Source organism: Hyaena hyaena, unplaced genomic scaffold, assembly GCF_003009895.1.
Source record: "Hyaena hyaena isolate Hyena2069 unplaced genomic scaffold, ASM300989v1 scaffold_592, whole genome shotgun sequence".
NCBI lineage: Eukaryota > Metazoa > Chordata > Mammalia > Carnivora > Hyaenidae > Hyaena > Hyaena hyaena.
The window spans coordinates 303,225-324,298 of record NW_024081223.1 but is presented as its reverse complement, the minus strand read 5'-3'; positions in this window follow the sequence as shown (position 1 = coordinate 324,298).

The following is a 21,074-nucleotide window of genomic DNA, read 5'->3' as shown; positions in this document are numbered from 1 at the left end:
AATTTTTATTGCCTCCATTACCTGTTGCTATGAAACAGAAAATAAAGTGTACATAAATGTCACATATGCAGGGTCGCCATGACCAATGATTTGATTTACACTCTTTGTAAAAACAATCGCAGAGAAATCTGCTAATAGTCAAAATATTTAGATTCAAGCATAAAAAGGTAAACGTTTCCAAGCTACACAAAGAAAGAGCTTCCAGTGTTTGTCTGAGGGGCAGGGAACTGAGGGTCTAGAAGGAATGGACTACTAACTTTCCACTCTATTTTCTTGGTGCTTATTATGCATACTCCTTTTTAAATAAAAGACACTATTTGATAAAATATAAGTCAAGTTCAGTTAATTAAATTTAAATCAAGCATAAGATCTTAATGGTGCTGGGGATACTGAAGTCATTAGTGACTACAGAGCCAAAAAGTCTCAATGACTTCTATCACCATCAGCTTTATTGCTTTTGGTTGTACCAACCATTGGGAGGTTTCTCCCCAACCACCCCCACCTCCCAATCCCTTCCAACTGCCCCTTCAACAACTTTAACTTTATTACTTAAAGTTCAATCAATTTTTCTTTATTTATTTCTATTCCATTAGCTCCTGCTACGGTAAGCTTCTAACAAGAAAATTTAAGAACTTTAGAAAACACAAACATTTGAAGGACGATATGTTGCTCAAAATAAAAAGAACACTAAGAAAAAATGATTTCAAAAATGAAATGAAACATATGTATGGGGAAGTTCATACACACAGCCTCTTTCTAGATTACCAGATTATTCGTGGAGAAATTCACACCACTTCTTTCTAAACTACCAGATTATTCGTGTGAGGACCCTTCGCAAAAATGCTTTCAACACTTGCTTAGCTTATCACACAGACCAATGCTATTATAACTGATGCATTATATTCATTACTTACATGTTAATTTCTCTCTCTTCTGCATCTTTTTCTTTTGCCTCTTCTCTATGTATTCTGCACATACTCTTAATGAACCTCATTCTAGATTATAACTTGCCAAAAGCTAAGGATGGTTCAAATCATCCCAATGTATGACAACTGCAACCTGCCAATCAAAACATGTTTCATAAGACATTAAAAGTAAGGAAAATTTTTCACTACGAGTGTAATACAACAGATAAACCAGCTTATTTCCGCTATAGACCTGTTCAAATAGTGAGTGATGCTATTATTTGTATTTATTTAGGGATCTTGCTATGCATAAGCTGTATTTGTATTTATTTAGGGATATTAATCATCTATAAGCTTAAGACGAACAGCCTTATTCCTTTTCCCCTTGGGTAGAATGCCAACCTTCTTTGCATTTGATTTCCTTTGTTTCTTCAATTTTTCAAGCCAATTTTGTAGAGTATCCTTGCTGGCACCCCATGTCTTTTGTCTGCAGACTCTCTTTGCTCCATTCTGTTAAACATGGAATAACATGGGATCTGCAGATTAAGTTGCCACAGCAGACCTGGTTGTGACACTAGGACTTAGCTTCTTAGCTTTGCCGTTCTCTTTTAAGAACTATCCCCACCCCACCCATACCCCAGATGTTTGTGTTTGGATGTGTGATGGGGGCAGAAGGACTTTTTCTTTGAAGTTTTTAAAACGATTGAGAAAGAACGTCCCCCCCCCCCCAGAATTGGACTAGGACTTGGCCAGGTTTCCATGCTATGAGGCTCTCACAAGACAGTCTTTAAGTCTTCCCACTAAGAGGTATCACCATCCCAGACTTTAGCCTCTACTACAAAGCTGTCATCCTCAAGACAGTATGGTATTGGCACAAAACAGACACATAGACCAATGGAACAGAATTGAGAACTCAGAAGTGGACCCAAAAGTGTACAGCCAACTGATCTTTGACAAAGTAGGGAAGAATATCCAATGGAGAAAAGACAGCCTTTTTAACAGATGGTGTTGGGAGAATTGGACAGCAACATGCAGAAGAATGAAACTAGATCATTTTCTCACACCATGCACAAAAATGAACTCAAGATGGATAAAGGACCTGAACGTGAGACAGGAAACTATCAACACTCTAGAGGAGAAAGCAGGAAACAACCTCCTTGACCTCCACCGCAGAAACTTCTTACTTGACATATCCCCAAAAGCAAGGGAATCAAGAGCAAAAATAAACGATTGGGACCTCAAGATATAAAGCTTCTGCACAGCCAAGGAAACAACCCAGAAAATTAATAGGCAACCAACGGAATGGGAAAAGATCGTTGCAAATGACATATCAGATAAAGGGTTAATATCCAGACTCTATAAGGAACTCACCAAACTCCACACCCAAAAAACAAACAACCCAATGAAGAAATGGGCAGAAGATATGAACAGACACTTCTCCAAAGAGGACATCCAGATGGCCAACAGACACATGAAACGATGCTCAGCATCCCTCCTTATCAGGGAAATACAAATCAGAACCACACTGAGATACCACCTCACGCCAGTCAGAGTGGCTAAAATGAGCAAATCAGAGAACTCTAGATGCTGGCGAGGATGTGGAGAAACGGGCACCCTCCTACACTGTTGGTGGGAATGTAAACTGGTGCAGCCCCTCTGGAAAACAGTGTGGAGGTTCCTCAGGAAACTAACAATAGAACTCCCTTATGACCCAGCAATAGCACTGCTAGGAATTTACCCAAGGGATACAGAAATGCTGAGGCATAGGAGCACATGTACCCCAATGTTCATAGCAGCACTCTCCACAATAGCTAAAACATGGAAAGAGCCTAAGTGTCCATCAACAGATGAATGGATCAAGAAGATGTGGTTTATCTATACCATGGAATACTCCATGGCAATGAGAAACAATGAAATCTGGCCATGTGTAGCAACGTGGATGGACCTTGAGGGTGTTATGCTGAGCGAAATAAGTCAGGCAGAGAAGGACAAATATCATATGTTTGCACGTATAGGAGGATTAGGAGGAACTTGACGGAGGAACAAGGGGGAGAAGAAGGGGGGAAATGGTGGGGGAAAGGGAGAGAGGCAAACCATGAGAGACTCTTGAATGCTGACAAAAACTCAGGACTGATGAATGTGGGGGAAGGGGGGATGGGCATGGAGGAGGGCACTTGTGGGGATGAGCACTGGGTGTTATGTGGAAACTAATTTGACAATAAACTATTTGAAAAAAAAAAAAAGAGTCTTCCCACTAAACAGTCTATATATTTCTTTAAGTTACTCAGGGACTCAAAAAGAGTCAGAGCTACATATTGGCTGGATTCTGATTGTCACAATAGAAAACATCTTTAAATTTCTTCTATCGAATTTTGCCAGTTTTGTTGAGCACCTAGAATTAGAGCACTACCCGGGCTTCTTTGCCCCTGTGAAATCCCTTGTCGTTCCACAAAAAGCACAGGGAAAGGTTTTCTTTTTCCTTGTGAAACATATCTGGGTAAAGAACTTGAAAACTAGAACTAGATATTTCCTTAACAAGAAATTAAATTTGGTGACTATACTAACATTTACGTAAAAGGAGGGGGAGCTTCCTTTAACAGGCTTTTTATTAAATAGAATCTATAACTATAATGTACCCATTTATAATTTGAGAAACAATATATTTGTTTACATCAAAGATAATTCTAATACCTTTTCTTTGTTTTAAATCAGTTTTGTGAAGGTAAAATGTGCAGTTCATATGACTTAGCATCACCGCTATAAACACATAAGAACATAGCCATCACTCTTAGAAGGTTCCCCGTGCCCATTGTTAACCCCACCCTCTTGTTTCACTCTATTGGTTTTTCTTCTGTCTTCAAATACTGATCTGCTTTCTATCACAGATAAGTTTGCATTTACTAAAATTTTTACATAAATTTAGGATCATGAAATAGGTTATCTTTTTTTGTATGGATTCTTTCAGGATAACGACCTCCAGATTCATCCATTTGTTGCATGTACCAGTTGTTCTTCCCTTTATTGCTGAGTGTTATTCTATTGTACCGATCTGCAACATCTATTTATCTAGTCTCCTGTTGCTGATCATTTGAGCCGCTCCCAGTTTTGGGCTATGACAAATAAAGCTGCTACGAATGTCTATGTTCATATATTTATATGAACATAAGCTTTCATCACTCTAACATAAATACCTAGGAGTGGAATGGCTAGATTATAAGGTGAATGTATGTTTAACTTTTTAAAACAGTACCTAATATTTTCCGTTCGCATTAGGAGCTTATGAAAATTCCAATTGTTGTACCCTTGCCAACAGATGGTATGGACAGCCTTTAATTATAGCAATTCTAGCAGATGTAGAATTGTATCTCAATGTGGTTTTAATTTACAGATTTAATTTACAGGTGCTAGTGAGCATCTTTTCCTGTGCTTGCTTGCCATCCATAAATCTTTGATGAAGTCTTAAATTTTATGACAATTTCTATTGGGCTCTTTTCTTGTTATTGTGTTAAGCATTTTTTAATATTATGAGAAGTACTTTATTAGATATGTGCATTGCAAATATTTTCCATGATCTATGGATTATTTTCATTCTGCTAATGGTGTATTTTGGAAAGCAGAAGTCTTACTTTTGATTACATCCAAGTTATCAATTTGTTGTTTTATGACTGGTACTTTTGTTGTATTTAAGAAATCTTTGGTCATTGTCTTTGATGTCATATCCAATAAATTCAAGAATACAAAATTTTCTCCTAGAAATTTTATAGATTAGGTTTTATATTTAAGTTTATAATTCACATTGAGTTAATTTTTGTACACTGTACCAGGGCGAATCAAATTTCATTTGTTTGCATGTGGTTATTCAATTGTTCACATACTATTTGTTCAAAAGACTATTTTTTCTACACCAAAATTGCCATGGCACCCTTGTCAAAACTCAACTGTACATATTTCTAGACTCTTTATTATGTTCCATAATATACTATACTTACACTATTAGTACAGTGTCTTGATTACTATAGATTTACAAGTCCTGAAGTCACATCATGTATGTCTTCCTATACTATTATTCTTTCCAGCATGGTTTGACCTATTCTAGTCTTTCGAATTTCCATACAAATTTTAGAATTAGCTTGCCAATTCTACAAAAAATGTCTTCTGGGATTTTGATTGAAATTGCTTTGAACCTATTGATCATTGTGGGAAGGGAGGAGTGACATCTTAACAATAGTGAATCTCTGATCCATAAACATAGTCTATCTCCCCATTTATTCAGGTCTTCCATAATTTTTCTCAACGTTTTGCATTTTTAATGCCATTGCTGTACCAGAGACCCAACAGTAATTCTGTCACTTTTGTTGAACTGAACTGACATAAACCTATAATGAGAAAAATCAAGCATTATCTCTAGCTTTTAATAAAAGCATACAATGTACAATAGCCCTGCTAAAATCATGCCAATTATTAATAAATGTCAACACTAATGTCATTTAAAATTTTATATAACTTCATACTGATTAAATAACATCTGCTTAGATGCTCTTAGCAAATTCCCAAATCGATATTCCTTTGATCTTATGTATACTTGCTAAATAAGTTTATATTTTTAATTCCCTTTTGATCTTGTTCTATTTCTCTTTCCCTGGAAGACAGGATATACAGTTAGCCTTTCTTTATACAAATTTTATTGTTAATTTTCCTTTATTGTAGTCTGACACTAATAATCACATTGTCACCCATTCCTTTTCTTCCACCCCCAAATAGTTCCTGTATCATGAATAAACGACTCACTTACTGTTTATTATCAGACTGTCCTATTCAGCATACCCCAATATTCAAGAAGCCTAGAACTGAACCTATTTCTTCCACATATGCATTCAATACCTAAAACAAACATCATAAACCTTTTACCCTTCCATCACTCCAAACTTACATGTGTAGCAGTTTTACTCATATTATAAGTGATTAGAACCTTAATGTTTTGCTTTCCTTAAATAAATTCCATCTTAAAGTAGATCACTGGCTCCTTTCTCTCATTTGTATAGAAATGATATCTCTTTAAGTTTTAAATTTTAAATGTCTTAGTTAGGGAAAGCAATGTAATCTATAATACATGTAACAGAAAAGAAATGGAAAAAAGTAAAACAAGTCATTAAGCAATGGGACTACTTTTTACTAGCAGAGGACAGAAGAAATTGGAAATTTTTATATCAAATTTTTTAACTTTCAGCATGAAAATGTTAAGCTGTGAATTCTGAATTGAAAATCAGATAGAAGAAAAAAGACTGTAGGATGGTTGTATGCATCTCATCATTTGCTGACATGAAGGATTAGCACATATAGACAAACCTGAGGAATAGATCATCTGAAATAGCTATTTTAAAGAAATGTGCCATAGCATATTTTAGCCAAGTTTTCATAACAGAAATCAGAAACAAATAGACAGGAAATATTAAGCAAAAATTGAAGGTTTACTTGGAGTCTATTAAGCGGAAAATAAACTTAGTTTTATAAGAGGTGTTATTCTATCTTACTGCTCTTTGAATTTTAAGGATTTGCTCTTAAATTTTATTGTTTTCCTTCAAAGCTACTTATGACTATTTCACTGGAGGGCTATTTTTATGAAATGGAATCATAGGCCAACAAGATGGGCACCATCTTGCCTCAGAAGCATTTACTCCCATCTAGGACTGGAAAATTCTACTGTCATTTAGAGAGGGTGATAACATATAACAGGAAAGTATGAAACATTTCAACGAATCTGTTGAAAGCTATTTGGCAGTGCATCTAGTAACTCAAAAATGGCATCACTGTCTATAATCCAGAGTGACATCTAATTTATCTGGCAACTAGCAGTTTTCACTCTTTATCAATGTCTATGACATTCTAAATCCACCTTGGTGTCAAAGCTTAGCTATTGGCACAGCAGATAGGTCTTTATCAACTAATCAAGTCAGGGAGAATGGAAAGATAATGCACTATTTTATGTAACCTGCAAAGAATGAGTAAAGTATAGTTTTACATGTAAAAGAAATGAAATCAATATTTATAAGGGTATAGTCCACAATAACCTTCATCAGAATTATCTGAAGGGACTCTAGAATCAGCATTTTTAACAAGTTTCCCAAGTAATTCTCATGTACATTATAATTTGAGATAATTGTTCTGATGTTTTTCATTTGAACTATTAGCAAATAGGAAAAGTACAAGATACTTCTTAGAGTATATACACAGTTCACAATAAACAAGAAGGGAATTAAAGGAAGACAGATATGCATGGGCTGCTATCAGAAGTTGTCAATCAAAAGCTGAAACTTAAGTACAAAGAAGAAAATTCCCCCTTTAGATTTTAGAAGCATAATGATAAAAAGCAAATAAAAAGCATAATAAGCATTTTACGTGAAAAGTTTGAAAAGACAGTGGCCAGATCTTCTTTTGGACATAGACTGGGTGATTGTGGTGGTTCATATTGGATAAGCAAGCTGAAATGACATAGGTCATGGGGTGCCTTGGTGGCTCAGTTTATTAAGCAACCAACTTTGCCTCGGACTGCTATCTACAGTTCATGAGTCCAAGCTCTGCATTAGGCTCTGCAGGCTGACAGCCAGACCCTGTTTCCCTCTCTACCCCTGCCCCACTCACGTCTCTCTGTCTCTCAAAAATAAACATTTGGAAAACATATATTAAGATGATATAGATCTTGCAAAGCTTGGCAAAGGAGTTTAGACTTTATGTATTATTCATCTTCTTAAATTTTGTGATAACATGATATAAACCAGTTCAAGAAATTTAATCGAGCAATTGATAGATAATTACATACATCATAATATTAATATTCACATATTGCTACTTATATAATATATATGGATAGGAATGGAAAAAAACAGACTGTTCAGCCACGTAACAGCTTCAGCAATAGTGCACTGTGGGAAGAGAGAGATGTAGGTTCTGCATGTAACAAGTACTTTTAGCATCTTGCTATAGAGATGGAATAAATGTGAGAGGACATTATACTGGGGAAGACAATCAAGAATGCACTTTTTTTTCATTTTGATGGAAAGGAACATAAAAACAAAACAAAACCTAAAATGTTAATTTGTGCTGTTATCCATAATAAGTAACTCCAAATCTTAGTAGCCATTTCACAAAGGTGACCTTTCTGTTAAAAGAATCAGACTCAAGAAAAGTCTTTGCTGTATAAAGATGGTATTTCATTAAGATAATAAAGTACCAATTTTCTATTCACTTTCATATTCTGCTCTTTCCTTAACAATGTACATTTTGATTCATCAAATTGGTGCATAACACATTAAATAAAGATTAGTCAAACTTTAGTAATCCAGCTGTCAAAATTAAATACATTCTGAAACATTTCATTTTGTATACTACATGCATATCTAAAGGAGTTGTTGGCTTCATAAGATTGACTCTGTCACCTATCTTTTCTTTTAAAGATTTTTTACAGGGGCACCGGGGTGGCTCAGTCAGTTAAGCCTCTGGCTTGTGATTTTGACTCAGGTCATGATGGACTCCACACTACCATTGTAGAGCCTACTTGGGATTCTCTCTCTCTCTGTCTCTCTGCCTCTCTCTCTCTCTCTCTCTCCTTCAAAAATAAATACATAAATTTTAACAAAATAAATATTCTTTCCAAACTCACTCTATTGTCATTGTAGTAATAACTCTTGCTATTTTATATTTTTAGGACCTTTTGCTGCATATATTTTGGAAACTCCCTAAAGAGAAATTCTAAGTCTAAAGGACTTTAAAAATATTGAGAAATGCCTTGAGAAATCATTATATGCACTTGAAGCAGAGCTGGTAGGGGGAGCAATCAGTTGAAAAGAAAATCTACACAAGCCAAATGGATGAAACTGTTTCCAATAATGTGTATGTGAACAGACTCCACTTGTCATGGCAGTTTTAATATTTTTTCTTCACTCGATACTGGCAGTATGCCTGCAGCGGGTGATGCTGGTTCTTCCCCCTTCTCCCCTGCCCACCTGAGTGCACCTGAAACTGAGGTACAAAGTACCTGGCAAGCTAACTTCTCACGTCAAGGGCCTGTTTCTCTTCCATGCTTGAGGTTGTTTTCAACCCTTTAGGACCAGGAGGTACTGAAGGGCAATGAATAAAGACCACAGGGCCATCTTGAAACATTAGGAGGATGAGAGCTGGTGGGTAAATGCCCCAATCTTCCTGCCTTCCAGAGGGACAGGACTGTTCTCAATGTGTCCCACACACAATTGAACCCCAGTTCAAACAACAACTGGTAGATTTCTTATTTGCTGTTTTCAGTTTCTCCCTCTTCTTGTCCACTAACCTATTCCTTGAGTCCATTGTTTTATGAGAGCAAATATTAAAAATGGAAAAAATAAACAACATAGTTGTGAAGACAAGAGGCTATTAGAACAGGTTTGTTCAAACCATCATCTTTCCCTCCTCACTTTCCTATCCCCCAGCTTCTACCTTTAAGGCAACTTCCTTACTCTTAAATAAAAATATGAAGGTCTTCTGGAATTGGAGAAGTAAATGTAGCACAAGCACTGGGTTGCTGAACGTAGCACATTTCAAAATCTTGATAATTCAAGCCTCATTCTCCCGAGTTGAGTATATGATGGGAAATGTCTGCCTGGAATGAATAATTTACAACAAATGTGCTTTTTTTATTGTTGTTTTAATGTCTCATTTTAATTTTTGCAATATTATCTCTGATGTTTTGCAGCGTTCTCCAAAAATGTGTATCATATATAATGACGATTATGAGAAACTCTTCATCACATTTCATCACCTCTAACTTGCATTCCAAAATTACAGATTTTAAAGCTTGCTTTTCAACACTAAAAGAAGTACCATCACTTAAATAATGTTCGGATGCCTTTTTATGTGATCTAAAAATATTTTAAATCATAATAATAGTGAATGAGGAAATAACAGCATAGCAGTCACCACATTTCTCCATAAAAACGTCCCAATTCCCATAAACAATAGCTTGGTTCCCAGTATGCTGCCATAATGATGTACATTTCTATTAGCTGGAAGTGGCGCCACCATGTGGCAGCAGTGTAAACACAGTTTGCAAGTCTCTTGCTAGATCAACCTCGTGGAGAGAGAGAGCACAGAGGAAACAGGTCAGGAGTAGGTAGAGAGAGAGAGAGAATGAGAGAGAGAGAGAGAGAGAGAGAGAGAGAATCTTAAGAAGGCTCCACGACCACCACGAAGTCCGCAGCTGTACTTGATCTCAGGTCCATGAGATCATAACTTGAGCCAAAATCAAGAGTCTGACACTTAACTGGCTGAGCTTCCCAGGCACCGCTCAACATTATTCCTTATTTTATTTTTTATATGCTATGGATAATACGCATCGTTTCACATTTTTTATAAAAAAGATTTCATTAATATGTTCCTTGGTTGCCAATTTACTTGATTCAAATTCTCATAAAATAAGACAGACATGGTATATTTAGATTAACTTTGCAGAAAAATTCTAACTCACACAATGTGTCCGGGTTCAAGATTGATGGTGAACAAAAATCAAGCTCTCTAATAATAAGGTGATCCAAAGTCTTTTATGATTCTTATAACAAGTAAGCATGAATTCTGACCTATTATCTTACCATCTTAACATGTAAGAAACAAAATAAAGTTAGAAGAATAAAAACAACTGGATGATCTGCACATAGGTAGAGTTGGAACCCTTACTGCCGGCTTTGCAGGACATCCTTTGTTTGAGATATTGGCGCTGAATAAAAAAGTAATAAATAAGTAAAAACAATTGCCTAATCTGTTCTGGGTGTTCTAGCAATAAGTATAATGAGACATAAAAATGTGAGCATTCAGCTATAATTTTAGCTTTAAAAAACATGTTTTACTTGTACTAATATCTTGCCCAATTCAATAAATTATATATTTCTATTTTAGGCATATGCCAAAATATTTAATAAGAAATCAAGTTCACGTTCACATTTCTTCGGGCTGATATGGCCTTTGAAATCTGATAAATAATTTTACAAAGTGAAAGTAAATTTGGCTTGCTTTGCACTTATCTCTTTTCTGATCCCCCCCAAAAAAATTATGCAGGGAATGTTTCGACTCCAAAAAAGGTTACATTTCTCTATAATTATAGTCCTCTATCTTGCTTGGCTGAGCAACTGTGAAAAAGAAACCACTCTGCATGTATGAAGATAAACTAAGTGCATAGACTAATAGGAAGGCATGGCAGATATTAATAGAAAAGCTAGATATGAAAAACTATTCTTCATCTAGTTAAATATGTTCTGAAATAATAAAATGATTACAGACTAGAGACTAGAGATTTGCAGGCATCTTTGGAGTTGTACATTCGAAAAGCATCATTTGCTCCTTTTCCATTTAGTTTTTTTAAGGGGAATGAATTACCATTAGAAATCCTTGAACTTCGGGGTGCCTGGGTGGCTCAGTCAGTTAAGCATCTGACTTTAGCTCAGGTCATGATCTTACCATTCGTGGGTTCGAGCCCGACGCAGGGCTCTGTGCTTACAGCTCAGAGCCTGGAGCCTACTTCCAATTCTGTGTCTCCCTCTCTCTTGCCCCTCCCCGACTCACACTCTCTCAAAAATGAATAAATGTTAAAAAAAAATTAAAAAAAAGAAATCCTCGAACTTCAAAAAATAACCTCTATTAAGATACCAAGATATGCCCATCATGAACCAAGTGCTATATGACCCCCTGAACCACATAACTGGGTGAGCCTAGCAGCCAGCCAGCCAGCACCAAGTGGAGACTGCATGTATGAGAAGGGGCTCGAATGGGAACTGGAGACACAAGTCAATGGCATGAGCCATGGCTTGATGCCTGTGGAACAATCCCTCTTGCCAAGGCCCTAGGAGGCTCTTGAAATAGCCCCAGCTACACGAGGAGGTAGAAGACAAAAAAGGAAGGAGCAGAGAAACGCACAAATGGAATTATTGGAAATACGATTTATAGCAGGAACAACAACCAACCATTCTATAAGCATTCTTTCCCGAAGGGCACTACCTGGAACTCCTGCTCTGTGGTCGTTAGTAGCTAGTACACAGGCACGTGCACGAATGAGCTCAGAAGGTGGTTAAGTTTGAGAAACTTTGGGTTCAACAAACTGAAGTTTATTCTGGGGTCCTTGCATCTGCATACATGGTTTTCTCTTACCTCTGAGATTACCAATCTGTCCAATCATGTCACCAACTCGTTATCATCACAAAAAGTAATTGGTACATCCCAGAAAGGTGTTTCTTACCTTTTTCCTGCCTAATCATCGTGTGGCTCGTGGGGCATCATAGTTATTCCTCCTTTTTTTTTTTTTTACAATTGGCACTAAAATAAGATAGGCATAACTCTGCCAAGGGCATGTGCGCTCCCCATCCCACAGACACATCCCCCCCAGATGCATTTGTATCCTACGACCATCTCTGGTGATGCTCAGTCTTAGGGGCTATTTGTTAAGTAGGAGCGATGTGAAGGTCATATGCCAAGATTTGTGCTCTAATTGATAAAAGCCACAATGTCCAATAGTCACTTCTTATATGGAGCGATTTTAATTTTTTTAACATTTATTTATTTTTGAGAGAGAGAGAGACAGTCAGAGCATGAGGTGGGGAGGGGCAGAGAGAGAGGGAGACACAGAATCTGAAGCAGGCTCCAGGCTCTGAGCTGTCAGCACAGAGCCTGATGCAGGGCTTGAACCCACAAACCACGAGGTCATGGCCTGTGCTGAAGTCGGATGCTTAACTGATTGAGCCACCCAAGTGCCCTGTGCAGTGACTTTAATTTAATTTAAAAATTATTCTTTATTCACACAAGCTATATGTCAAGTGTTCACTTGTCACACGTGGCCAGTAGCTACTGCACTGGACAGTGCATATATAGTAAGTTTCCATCTTCACAGAAAGTTCTACTGAAGCACACAGGACTAATGTTACACCACATGCCACACTGGCACATAGACACCTTCCTTCTGGAGGAAGCTTAGTAAATCTCAGTAGCCTGAAGAATCTCATCAGGAAAACCACACCTTCACAGCATCCACACCCCTAAGTGGCTTCAGGTAAGTGATTAGAGAACCAAACACGCAGGTAAAAGAAAATATCCACCATCAACATCTCCAGATATTCTTGCCTCCCAAAACAATTATAAATCACAAGGACACACATGTGCACATGCACACACGTGCAAACATGCATACACACAATCCCTTTGTCCAAATACAAAAGAACAGACTGATTTACAAAAATAATCATGATAATTACAACTGCTCTGTCCTGTGTCTTCATCGTTCCAGTCATGTTTTACCCTCCTTTAGTTTTAGTAGTTTAGGGAACTACTTTAGTTCCCTTTGGTTCCAAACTATTTCACATACTTTAATAATTGAGATGAGCCTTTGGAGAACTGACCCATAGTAATTCTACCCTGAGATAATAGGGCTCAGCTGGACAGTCCCCAAACCACCAAACCTTGCTCCTTCATGATTTATTTCTTTGTTGATGAACTACATATTATTTGCCAATGAAGCTCATTTTAAAGGTTCAAGGTTACGAGCTTCATGTTGTTTCTTTGTCTTTTTACAATCTGCCTGCCTAACATGGTTTATTTTTGGTTAATATTCCCTAAGAGAATCAGGGTTAACAACAAGTCAGGGGTTAGAGATTCCAGTGAATCCAGCTTAAGAACAAGCCAGAATCAGAAATCAGAGGATTAGTGGAAGTTTCAAACCAATACCCAAACCTGGCCATGTACCGTAAATACTTTGGAGCTTTAAAAACACTAATGCCTGAGCCCTAACTTTGGAGATATTGACTATGGTCTGGAGAACTGAGATTATTTAAAATCTCATCCGGTGATTTTAACATAGTACATACAAAGTTCAGAACCACCATTTGAGAAAATACCTGGGTCCCAGCCTCTAGAACAAGAGCTGGAACGCTACAACCCGTTAGGCCAAATGTCCAGGGCCCAGCAACCCATTTGTTTATATGTTGTCTATCGCTGCCTTCCTCACCACAGGGGCAGAGTTGAAGAGCTGTCATGAAGCCATGTGACTCACAAAACCTGCCATCTTGCCATCACACACACACACACACACACACACGCACAAATGTATTGACGGTACGGACCCCAGCCCTAGAGGAGTGGTTCTCAAAATGTGACCAGTAGCATCATCATCACCTGGACACTTACTAGGTATGTAAACTCTTAGGTCTACCCACACCTACTGACTCAGAAGCTTTGGAAGCAGGGCCCAGCAATCTATCTTTTATTTAGCTCTCTAGGTGACTCTGATGTTTTCTGGAACTGTGGTTTTGTTCTCAAACTTAAACATGTACCCAAATCAGCTGGAGTGCTCGTTAAACACAGATGGCTGGTCTCCGTCCACACTCTCTGGTTCAGTAGGTGCAGGGAGGGGACAGGATTTTGCATTTCTAGTAAATTCCCGGGTGATGCTTATGTGTCGCTCAACAGCATCACACACTTTGAGAACCACTACCCTAGAGATTCTGATTTTGATTGATCTGAGGTGAGACCCACTCATAAAACCCGCTCAGATTATTCTAATGAGCTTCCAGGTTTGAGACCGACCTTATTTAGTTCGTGGATATATCTGAGTTCAAAGCAGCAAGGGATACAGAATCAAGGCAGCAAGGTAAGTGAAACCAAAGATGTCACTATATAGACCTGTCCAAGCCCTATATTAACTGCTGAAAACATAAAGGTCCTTGGACCTCCTCTAAAAGAGGAGGTAGAAAAACAAAACATCATAAAATATGTAATTAAAAGTTTTGAAAAGTGTTTTGAAAGAACACTTAATAGAAATTTTGAGGACATATAACTAGGAGCTCTAATTTAGTCCAAAGGAACAAAGAATACTTTTCTAAACAAGTTGAGCCGGGAGCCAGAACGCTAAGTAGGAGTTAACTAGGAGAGGCAGGAAGTACTCCAGGCAGAAGAAAACATCCAAAGGCCTACTGGCAGAAGGGATTTTCATGTATTTGAAGAGTTGAAAGGGAATGAGGCTCGAGACATAAGTAAGGGACACGTAATAAAAGGGTGCTGAAGATCAGGAGCTTAGATATATATTTTCTCTAGTGTGATTCCACTCAAAACAATGAGTTGGTGCATTTGATTTCACTGGTGTACTCTGGAAGAAAAGCCCATATCATTATTTGAGTGAAAGAAGAAGGCTCAATTGCAGGAAATTCTGATAAGTAGACTGGAAGCAACTCTATTACTATAGAATTATATTCGATACTGATTTAAATTAATTGCTGTTTTCTGTGAGAGGAAAAGTATATGACTTTACCTTATTTGTTTTCAGGGCTCTCTTCCCTTAATTTCACAACTTAAAATATAGTGGGGCTCTGATATTTGACTATCTAAAGGTTTTTACCTTTCCTTCCAAATTTCAAATCAAAATAATTAAAATGGTCCACCTGCATAAATTTAATCTCCAAAGATTCAATAGGAGCAATTACTCCCAGATAGTTGTCAGCAAGTGATCTAGTCAATTTCAGTGCAAATCCTGCCAGATTATTACCATTTGGGGAAATTATAAAGAGCTCTTTGAAAACTGATCCAAAAAGATGCATTTTAGATACAGAAATTTTGGACACTTGTCACAAAAGCAAATATCTAAGTACTTCTTAAGGAATATGGTATTTCTTATCTTTTCTCATATCTTTTAATGTAGGTGCTCTTAAGAATATCTTTCTCTGGGGGGCACCTGGGTGGCTCAGTCAGTTGAGCATCAAACTTAAGCTCAGGTCATGGTCTCACAGTTCATGAGTTTGAGCCCCACATCGGGCTCGCGACTGTCAGCACCGAACCTGCTTTGGAACCCCTGTCCCCCTCTTCCTGCCTCTACCCCGCTAGCTCTCCCTCTCTCAAAAATAAATACATTTTTTTTTAAAAAAAGAACATCTTTCTCTGGGCTCCTCGGTAGCTCGGTCAGTTAAGCGACCAACTCTTGATTTTGGCTCAGGTCATGATATCACAGTTCATGAGGTCACGCCCCTGTTTTGGGCCCAAGCCAAGTGGGGTCCATCGTCAACAGCACAGAGCCCGCTTGAGATTCTCTCTCCCTCTCTCTCACACTTTCTCTCTCTCAAAATCAATAAACTTAAAAAAAAAGAATGTCTTTCTCTGCCTCACATGCTGTATCTCTGATGTTGCATCCATCTCTCTGCTTTCTATTTGTAACATGTGATTCCGAAAATTCACAAAAGTCCTTTCTCCTCATCTATGTTATAGTTCTCTCTTATTTATTTTCTCTTCACCAATTATGTGCAACCCATTATGTTCAATCTAGACACAAGTCTTTAAACACACACATACTGTATAATTCCAACTTCATGACATTCTAGAAAAGACAAAATTATGAAGACAGTAAAAAGATTGTTAGTTGATAAGGGTTAGTTACTGGGGAGAGAAGGATAAATACGTGGAGCACAGAGAATTATTAAAACAGTGAAACTATTCTTTATAATATTGTTTATGATATATATATTATAGTACACGATATAATAATAGTACATATGTACAATATGTAAAATATGTGAGATATACCATGCCTTCTGGCTTGTGTTTTGTTTTTTCTTTACTGTTATTATATACATATGTAATTGCATTTATGTATTTTTATATATAATTATATATGTAATTCTTTATGATATGATACATACATAACACCTATTATATACACAAACAACACAATAAACAATCTTTTGCTGATGTCTTTTCCACATATACCAGTGTATTGTTAGATTATAGTCCTAGATGTTGAACGCTGGATCAAAGAGTACATGAACATATACTTTGGAAAAACATTGCCTATTTCTTTTGATAGGGATATAATAATTCTGCATTCCCACCCATACTATATGAAGTGCCTGTTTCATCACAAGCCTGCCAACAGAATATGCTGCCAAACATATGGGTTGTCGCCAATCTGACAGGTGAGAAATAGTATCTCAATACAGTTTTAATTTGCATTTCTTCTATACTAAGTATAATAATTGCTTACATCATATATATTTTCTTCAAATATTTTTAAAGATCATAAACTCAATTTTCACTTCTCCTGAACTGTCATATCTTTTGCCCATTTTTCTATCTCTATTGGTTTTCCCTTGCCTAGTTTTAGTAACTTCTTTGCGTCTTAGAAATATAAAATGCAAATATTTTCTTCACAATGCGTGACTTTTCTTTTGCTTTGTTGATGGTGATTTGCCATGCAATTGCTTTTATACAGTCAAATATATCAATCCTTCCTTAAATGAGAGAGCCATGAAGTATCAGCTGTTTTCCTAATAATGGTGATACACTTTGGATAATTCATCATCTTTTGCCCGGGCACTATTATAAATAATGAATAATATCTCCAAAAAAGCTAAATGTCATTTAAAAACAGTATGTGACCATCACGATATCATTGCTCCACCCAAAGATCAAATTCAGGGTGCACCTTTGACTTTTCTTAGTGCTCTTTGCTCAGCCACACACCATGCTATTCTCATTCTGCACCATGCTCTCATTTTACTGAGTCTGTAACTGAGGATCAGTAAAGTGTGCTGGTTTACTAGCATCCACCCATTTAATCAGGGGAAATGGTTCTTGGGCCGGAGCCCAACCTCCTAATCCTTTCCACTTTCTCCCACCAGTTTAACTTAGGGTCCATTGGTTTCTATATTCATAAATCACCACGCTAATGATAAAGGCTTATGTTCTCTGTATTCTATCTTAACAAACCTTTCTTTTTATATCTTGCCTCTTGTTTGGAAATCTCACCGGGAGTTATTCGGACTTTTTCCTGCTTAATAGAGAAACGGCACAGGTGAGAACACAAAGATGACAAGTGCATTCCCTTTGTGACACATCCCTTTCCCACATGCAGTAAAGAACCACCAGGCAGTTGGCATTTTCCACGTCCCTTACTCCAGCCTTGCCTGATGGGTAGACTGTGTTTTCTCAGTGTCTCCGTCTCTAAGCTTGATATTTAAAAGTAATGAGAGAGGTTTCTCTTCTACTACAATGGAAACATACTATATTGTCTGACCATACGACTATAGCTTTTAATTCAGTCCAATCACACACATATTGCTTTCAACAATTAATATGAACACTTTTTAGAATGTGTTAAAAGCTGGAGAGGAGAAAAATAAAGCAGTACGAAGGTGGGATATTTATATTTTTATCTCTAGTCAACAATCAATTCAATGATCCGTTTCCAACACACATCTTTCTGATGACTGTCTACACTCACCCCAGTGGTTCTATTTTCTTTCCTTACCACATCTGTTCCAATGCCACTTACTCTGATTTCACCCTTTGTCATATTTTCTGATTCAAAGTTAACCAGATGAGTCAAGAAACCCACAGTATTAAATGCACCAAGAGTTCCTTTACAGTGCAGTAAATATTCCATGTGTTTTGGTTAATGAAAGGGCCCAAAGTGGCTAACACGATCTTTTTGACTGCTTTGGTCTTTAATATTTTAAAAGATTTCTCATTCACCACTTACATAAAAACAAATTATCCAAACAATGACTCACTATTGTACAATTTCCTTAACTAACAACTATAATTCATTCTTTTTTTAAATCATAAGAAATCAACTATGCATTGTGTTAAACATGGTTTATTTATTCCATAACCAAGTAAAGCATGTTTTAGAAGAATTCATCAAAGCATTCAATGTATGGAAGAAATTTCATAAATTAGAGTGGTAAGTTTAAGAAAATGTAAATCCAGGGCTCCTGGGTGGCTCAGTCGGTTAAGTGTCCAACTTGAGCTCAAGTTAGGATCATGCAGTTCGTGGGTTCAAATGCCACCTCGGGCTCTGTGCTCTCTTTCTGCCCCTCTCCTGCTTGTGCTCTGTCTCTTTCACTCTCAAAAATAAATAATCATTGAAAAAAAAAGAAAATGTAAATCCAATTCACCACCGCTATTGAAAATTCATTACACTGATCCATCACAGGCCAAATAAACTGTTAAAGAGAATCGAGATTAAAGCAATCAAACTCTTATCCAATCATGTAAACATCACTGACCAATGGAAGCTAGAAAAGAAGAGCTAAATGCATCTATTGATTCTCTCATAATAAAACATCTAGAGTTCAATAAACATTAACCAACTAATTCATTCCAATTAATTTCTTAAATTGCAGAATTACTGACCAAAGCACAAATTCTAGACTGTAAGAAATTAAAAAACCAAAAACCAAAAACACCCATGTAATTTTGCAGTGTTGCAAGTCATTTTCACAAGTTACCAGACTTTTGGGACGTTTTTGAGCCTGAAAAGCCTTGCTTTTCTGTTCTCTACTGATGCCTCCCACCCCCACCCCTCAGCTATTGCCTTATCTTTTTCTCAACCCTGTATCTCTTAAGGTTAAGAGAATCTGCCCGGAGCATCATACAAATTTTCAAAGTACGCTTGGCCTAAAATGTTCAGCCATATCAATCAAAGTTGATACGTTTCCTGGAATTTTCCACACAATTACCTCAACTTTTCACTTTACTTTGCTTCTGTCATCATATCCTTAATATATGCAAAATTGTACTCATGTTTTTTTACACAGTGCAGAAATTTTTGAAAACCATAGATGGTGTAGTGGGTTGAATGTTATCTCCCAAGAAGATATGTCCAGATCCTAATCCTGGTATCTATGAATGTGACCTTATTTGGAAATACACTCTTTGCAGATTTAATGAAATTAGGGATTTTTTTTAAGAGAGAGAGTGGGAGTGGGGGAGAGAAACAAAGGGAGAGAGAGAGAGAGAGAGAGAGAGAGAGAGAGAGAGAATACCAACCAGCTCCCATGCCCAGCACAGAGTCAGAATGTAGGGCTCAATTCCATGACCCTGGGATCATGACCTGAGCCGAAATCAATAGTCAAGCACTCAACTGACTGAGCCACCCAGGTGCCCCTGAAATTAAGGATTTTGACATGAGATCATTGTGGATTAGAGCGGGCCCTAAATTCAATGACTGGTGTCCTTTTAGGAAATAAGAAGAGTTAGATTTGAGACACTGACACACAGGGAAGGTAAGTTGAAGATGGAACAGAAGTGGCTATGATAAGTCTACGCACCAAAAGATATCAAGTGTTCTTTCTCAATAGCCACCAGAAGCTAAGAGAGACACAGAGAACGATTCTACTTAAGAGCCTCTGGAGAAACTAGGCCGGCTCATACCGTAATTTTGGAGTTCTGACCTCCAGAATTGTGAATAAATAACTTTTTGTTGTTTTAAGCCACTAAATCTGTGATAATTTGTTAGAGCAACCCTAGGAAACTAATACAAATAGTTAAACAATGAGACAATTATTGGTTGCAAAGGATCTGAAAACTAATTTTAAAAAGTCGCCCATTTTCTCTTTTCTACCTGAAATTTCATCAATTTGTACATCAATACTTTCAATAGTATTGAGTTTTCAAACTGGATGGCTGGCATGATCCTCTATATTTTAAAAGCTTTTGGGAAAATATCTTCTTATCTTCTTATTATAACATGCCTTATCTATCAGATTGTTTCCTTTTGCTCTGTCTCAAAAAAAAAAAAAAATAGTCCCACTCAGTTCATTGCCAAGGGCAAATTTGGAAAAGATATTTCCCGCAGATCTCTGATGAATGTCGTTGGCAATTCATAGAAAAGGATGTTTCTTATGTTACCCAGTGCAAAAGAGGAGCTGATACCTAGACCATGACTCTGTTCTCTGGCTCTAAATTGCAGAAGAAAGACCTTGGATCCTTGGAAGAATAATAACCCTCAAAAATATACCTGAAGGGTTTTAGCTGAGTTCTCTCATGGTCTGTACTTATTTGGGATCACAAGTATAATATAGGTCTGGCAGTATATTCCCATGGAAAAAGAAGCATAAATCGTAAAATATTTCTCACACCTCCATCTTAGCATTCTTTCATTAATTCATTCAATAGACACTTATTTCACCTCTTTTTGACTCGGGCACTGACTGAGGTACAATGGACACTAAATTGTGTAAGATGAGACTTTCCTTCAAATGGATGGAGGAATTGGAGAATAAGGAAGTAAGGTACAGTGTGTTATTAAAAAGAACTACTACAGAGATATGAACAAAATATTATGAACTCAAAAAAGAAGAATGAAAAAGTAACTCTGCTTGGAAGGACTTAGAAAAACGC